This window comes from Ostrinia nubilalis, chromosome 10 (assembly GCF_963855985.1).
Source record: "Ostrinia nubilalis chromosome 10, ilOstNubi1.1, whole genome shotgun sequence".
Taxonomy (NCBI): domain Eukaryota; kingdom Metazoa; phylum Arthropoda; class Insecta; order Lepidoptera; family Crambidae; genus Ostrinia; species Ostrinia nubilalis.
In genome coordinates, this window is record NC_087097.1 from 12,893,877 (window position 1) to 12,900,104 (window position 6,228).

General features: G+C 32.2%; 1 protein-coding gene across 2 annotated transcripts in view; it reads right to left on the bottom strand.

Annotated features, from left to right (window-relative positions):
• Window positions 1–4,463, bottom strand: part of LOC135075294 (G-protein coupled receptor Mth2-like) — a 56,635-nt gene extending 52,172 nt beyond the window's left edge. The window contains exon 1 of one of the 2 annotated variants that reach the window (XR_010258000.1): window positions 4,392–4,463. The gene's annotated coding sequence lies outside the window, so the exon portion shown is untranslated. Of the gene's footprint in view, window positions 1–20; window positions 563–4,391 lie in introns of those variants that run through there. The other variant, XR_010257999.1, reaches the window with a different exon arrangement.
• Between the last annotated feature and the right edge of the window lie 1,765 nt (window positions 4,464–6,228).

Consider the following 6,228-nt stretch of genomic DNA (forward strand, 5'->3'; position numbering starts at 1 on the left):
AGTAAATTAACATAGCTTACCTCTTGTACATGCCATTTGTAGGCTTCCACGAACATACCAACGCATGGTCTTCCGTAAACAAAGTTGAATTCACCAGATTTCACATCAAGTCTCCTCCGATAGGAATAAGCGTACGACAAGTTTAGCAAACCATTCCCTACGGTGTCTTCTTCAGGCATCTCCACGCAGGTCTTATTCCTCACATTTAAAACAGAATTCATGCCGCAACACTTCCTAAAACACTTCTTCATTTGACACGGACATCCAAAAGTTTTTATCTCACCACTAACGGTTTTCTCGTACACGTATTTCGGCGGGAACGTAACTCCATCTTTGACTATGGTTTTGTCTCTGAAAGTTTTCCCGCCGGTCAAGTCGATGCTCATATTGTCTTCACAAGGCTGGCAGTTAATACCAAACGCGGTTAACGCGATTAAAATAAAAATAATCATTTTTGAATTTAGAATTTGATCGAGTGCCAATATCGTGCAAAGGCGGGCTATGCGCGAGCCGACCGCGAACAACTGGTTTTTGAAATCACACAGCGCGGCGACAGGCGTGAGTGCAGGACACACCGAGTCTGCTCTGTTTATATTGTTACGGACGTAATAAAGCGGTTGTCCCTAGTGACAGCTTGTTAGGGATCCTTAAATTAGTGGGTAAAGCTTTTCAGTTTTTCATAAAAGAGAAGAAACTTCTCAAAAAATTTAATAAGCGGTACCCACTTTACATTATTGATGTGATAAGTCATTAAATAAATCTCTCAACGCAAGTGTGAAGTACTGCTCCAGAATATTGTCCTACTTTTGACTTGGCGTTTAGAAGGTTGGTTATTCTTTATTAAGAGTGTATTGACGTCTTTGTAGACCATTATACTCTAAACCAGTTTTGCATATACGCAAGCTACTTCCTGATACCTGCCTGCCTGCCGGTAACTAGCTATGTGCTCTTCTTAAATACGTCATATTTTATTCTCAGAAATGTTAAGACTAGTTAAAACACTCATATTTCATTATAATAGGTAGTATACAGTGTGAGTCACGTTAAAGTGTACATATGAAAATAAATGAAACTAGACCTATTTTTATCGACAAAAAAGAGGTCAAAAATTTTTTGAGATTTTTTTTTAATTTTTTATAGAATTTTTTTTCTTCCAATTACTTATTGTAAAGAAAACGTAATAACTTTTAAACTAAGCGGTATATCTTGATAAAATAAAAACAGTAATAATGCTAAATAACAGGCAATACTAAAAAAATACATAAAATAGACAAAAAAGGCCAACAAATAATAAAAAAATGATACTTTTTGAAAAAAATCCGCTTAAAAATTCGTGTTTTTTGGTTATTTGATAAATTTCTCCAAAAAATGCCCCTATAACTGGTAATTTTTATTACTTTGTATCATTCTCTATCGTATTACCTTTGTAAAACCAAAAATCGCATATCTCTATCCCTATCACAACGTTTGCAATGATCGTTTGAACTAAGCCTCTCCGGGCGCGCCATTCAACGCTTCGTTAACAACAAAACTGAAAATGGCTCTAGATTTGTAATTTTGATAAAGACAAGTTAGATTTCAAATAAAAACAAAAGATTTCGAAGTAAAATAAGCATTTTAGTTAAAATTAAAATTGTCTCTACCTGTAGCGGAGAATAATGTTGTGGCAGGCCTTTGTTCAAACGATCATAGCAAATGTTGTGATAGGGATAGAGACATGCGATTTTTGGTTTTACAAAGATAATACGATAGAGAATAATACAAAGTAATAAAAACCACCGGTTATAGGGGCATTTTTTGGAGAAATTTATCAAATAACCAAAAAAAACACGAATTTTTAAGCAGATTTTTTTCAAAAAGTATAATTTTTTATTATTTGTTGGCATTTTTTGTGTATTTTATGTATTTTTTTAGTATTGCCTGTTATTTAACATTATTACTGTTTTTATTTTATCAGGATATACCGCTTAGTTTAAAAGTTATTACGTTTTCTTTACAATAAGTAACTGGAAGAAAAAAAATTCTATAAAAAAATAAAAAAAAATCTCAAAAAAAATTTGACCTCTTTTTTGTCGATAAAAATAGGTCTAGTTTCATCTATTTTCATATGTACACTTTAACGTGACTCACACTGTATATATAGGTAATAACATAAAATACTTAATTTACGTTTTGATGACGAAGGCCTATTAATTGTTATCTCTCCCTTTTAAATATTTTTATGAAGTTTTTAAAGCATTAAGCAATATTTCTTTTTTTTTACTTTTCACATTAATCTATCAGTTGTTTTTGCATCAATAAACTTAACGAATATTTTTTTTAAATAAATGTGTCTAGAACCCGTTTTAATTAGAATAGTCTGAAAGGGCTGCCTACTCGATTCCGGAAAAATATTGTGTCATGGCAGATACTATATTTTAATTAGCTGGTTCACATACGTTATCCTGCTACACACCTAGCCTTCGATATCTAACACTTGTTAGTGATGTGCGTTAGGTCTTTTTTACCAAAAAATCGTATTTACGTCGAGAGTTTAAATATTTCTGAAAACATGAAAATTAGAAAGAGACTAGTATTGCTGATTATCATCACTGATTTGCATAAAAATATTGAAAATATTGTTTACGCTATATTCCACTATATTATTTCAATTGTAATAATAATATGTAGTTTTTATTCAACAACATAACACCATAATTATTAGTCAATTAGGTAGGTACATAATTATGAATTAAAAAAAAAATAGTCAAGGACAACATTATGCCACATTACTGTTGCTAAGGGACTATGTCCTAAGTAGTATATTGGCCGAAATTTACCTAATTACTATGTAGACAGGCGCGGATCCAGCCCTCGAAAAAGGTTGTGGGCACAGCCACCAAAAATTAGCAAAGTGAGAGTTGGATCATTACATGCCCGGACATACATACATGCCTATCGATCTTATCAATAGATCATAATTAAAACAAGCAAATTAGGGTTGTGGTGGGCATGCCCACAGTGCCCACAACGGTGGATCCGCGCCTGTATGTAGAGTGTATTTATTTGGCTCACTTTAATTGAAAGCCGCAATAAAATGTAGCTCAATCTTACTAATTAACGAAAAGTAAAGAGAGTATCTAATCAACCTGCCTTTTACTCTGTATTGTTTGTTATATGTAACATAAACCAAATTTATACTAGTAGGCAAAATAAAAATTACTCGAAACTTTGGGGTAGAGCTATCTTTGGAACCACAGAACTGATTTTGAAAATTATTTCACCAGTAAAAAGATGCATTATTCCTGAGTAAAACAGGTAATTATTCTTTTTTATGACATACAAAATTTTGAGAAAAAAAAAATTTTTTTGTGAAAGTCAAGAGTGTGAACGTTCAAATTTATTCATTGTTTTCATCAAGTGCTCGCCATCAAATATGCATTAGCAATGATCGACCCGCGAAGCTTTTAAAGATAAAAATAAATGAAAAGAAGGTATAGGAATATAGGTATAAGGAAGGATACCTACTATCCATAAGCACTTGAAATACATTTCGATTGACTGAAAACCACGATTGGGCTATAGGTACTATGCTACCTATTTAAAAACGTATTTGTAAGTACCTACACATTTCAGTATAACGTGCATTAAATAAGTCGACAAATTAGAATACAATTTATTATTGCAACTTCATAAGGTGCCATGTTATAATTTTTTACTTCTTCATATTCAACCGATGAATTATGTACTAGAAATGTTCATCCGATCGATTGATCCATCAAGATCCCTAGTGCTATTTTCAACACCGCATTTGAACTATTTTAGCAACAATACATAAAAACGAACAAACTGTTAGATTAGCTGCTCTATTTTCGTAAGTGGTAAATGTAATAAAACTGTTGATGTTCAATTAACTCTACTTTTCTAGGATACTCTATTTAAAACCAGTAGGTACGTAAATTAAACATCTTCATCAGAGAAAATGGACTCCGGGATATAAGAAAATGGTCCCTGAAAGAGAGTCTTGTTTAGAATATTTTATTGAGGAAAATGTTGATGTTTCAATCTTTACCCATATCGGGTAAAGATTAAATAATCCCCGTCTCATCTGGCTATCGCGTGGTGAGTGTAGACTGTCTTCCATTTGTCTCTGATAAAATTTAAAGAGGTCGTGCTCTTGTAGTGGAGACGAAATGGCCCGATGATAAAAAAATTATTACCTTATAAATTGATTACCTTGTTATGCTATCGTCTGTATTATTTGTCTAAATCGACATAACCTGTGTTAATAACTAGCAGTGGAAATAATTTAAGGCAAATGTGTTAATTATTTTGTTTTGGTATGTATTTTATGGATGCTGCTGTTTATTTTCTATAATAAATTAATTAATTAAAAATAAAAACAAACTAACCTCCTGCAAATAAAAATTGTTCTTCGTCCCACTCCAGGCATATCTCCGGCGGCATGTTATTCCTATTACCAGCTCGAAGTCTTCGCTAATGTTCACACTCTTGATCACCCTTGAATCATAGTGCACATCATGTTTTTGTCCCATCAGTAAATCACCATCACTTTGTACACACACACCCTTTTTGTTAAAAACTTTTTTGTAAATCATACCAGTAGAACAACATTTGCTAAAACATTTAAAACTACTGCATTTATTTTCAGCTCTCAGTGTCACGTTGGTTTTAAGTGCGAGTACGTTTGTGTGGGTGACATTTATTTTATCGTCAAAACAAAATATGGCGTTAAATAAGCAAGTGACTGATAAAAATATTTTTAACATTCTATTATGATGATGACTATGTAATTAAAAATAAATTGTATTCGATTTTGAAATTTAAATTTTATGAAAACGTTCGATGTGCAAGCTTGCACAGTAAATACTGGCCAGTAGCACATTGACAATGAAAAAAGAAACACCTGAAGAGTAGTGACCTGTGATAAGTGGTTCAAATAAAAAAAAGATAAAACATTAATGAAATTGGCTTTTAAACTTGCAATTCTTTTAGTAGTGCATTAACAATGCAGTGTTAATGTCTAGGGAAACGTACTAATTAAGAGATGGGAAGTATCTAGGTACTACAGCTGAAAATGTTATAGAACACCACCTGCATTTGCTCTAAATAATACTAAAGTGATGCCTTTTCATTTTATTAATCTCTCAATTTTTCGCTGCCTCTGGTAGGTCTAATAGATATTTAGCATTCTATTACTATATTCTAATTCTAGATACCAATGAAACCACCAAGTATGAATTATGACTTTTAATACTGTTAAAATTCAACAATACAAAACGTAAGAAATAGAGTCTATACACAGAAAGAAATAAACATTAACGAGTAATAAAACTATAAGAAAGAGAAATTATACATACAATGCAAATTAAATGGAAGAATAATCGCAATATTTATATTGACTATTGAAAGCTCATCTTGTGCTGAAGCAATATCGTTCTGTCATATTACAATAATCTAACTATACACACGTTTTATACAATAATTTGTCAATAGAATACGGCCACATGTTGAGTTGTACTATCTAGTACAGCCATTGGTATAATTTCCAAAAGAGTTTGTACTAACTGCAATATTTAATGCAAAATCTCACTGCAAAGCATCATGTGGCCATACCCTTAACACCCTATCTTATGCAGTAACTTCAACGGAATTTAACACTTCAAGCCCTTGGGAAGGCCACGCAATTAATGAATTCATTTTGTTTCATGACCCCCAAAAGGATTAGCAGCTCATCCATTAATGACAGCACTTTAATTATTTCCCATTCTACTGAATATGATTCACTATCTACTTAGAAAGGCGTTGGAAATTTTAAAATTGACCTATCAACATTATCATTAAGTACAATATCCATGGTAACAATCAGGTATTTGTAGAATTTGAACATCAATCTGAAATCGCCATAAATACTTATTTTAAACTTGTCATTTTAAAAGCTTATATTATACATTTGGACTTCTTAATTACGAATATTATGGCAGTATAATTAATAAATAGTGTATAATAATATAAAAAAGAGGTTCCTGAAAGAACTACACTCGTCGTCAAATAAATCGCACCTCGCGCGACAAGCACTTTCAAACGTATGCATCCCCACTTCCCACCAATATTGGCACTATTTAAAAGCCTAGTTCTAAACTTGATTTCACTATATGGGAAAGGTTTTTACCATAAAAATGTGTCTTTAGAAGGATCCAGAGTCACTTCTTGAAAAAATAGGTAGTT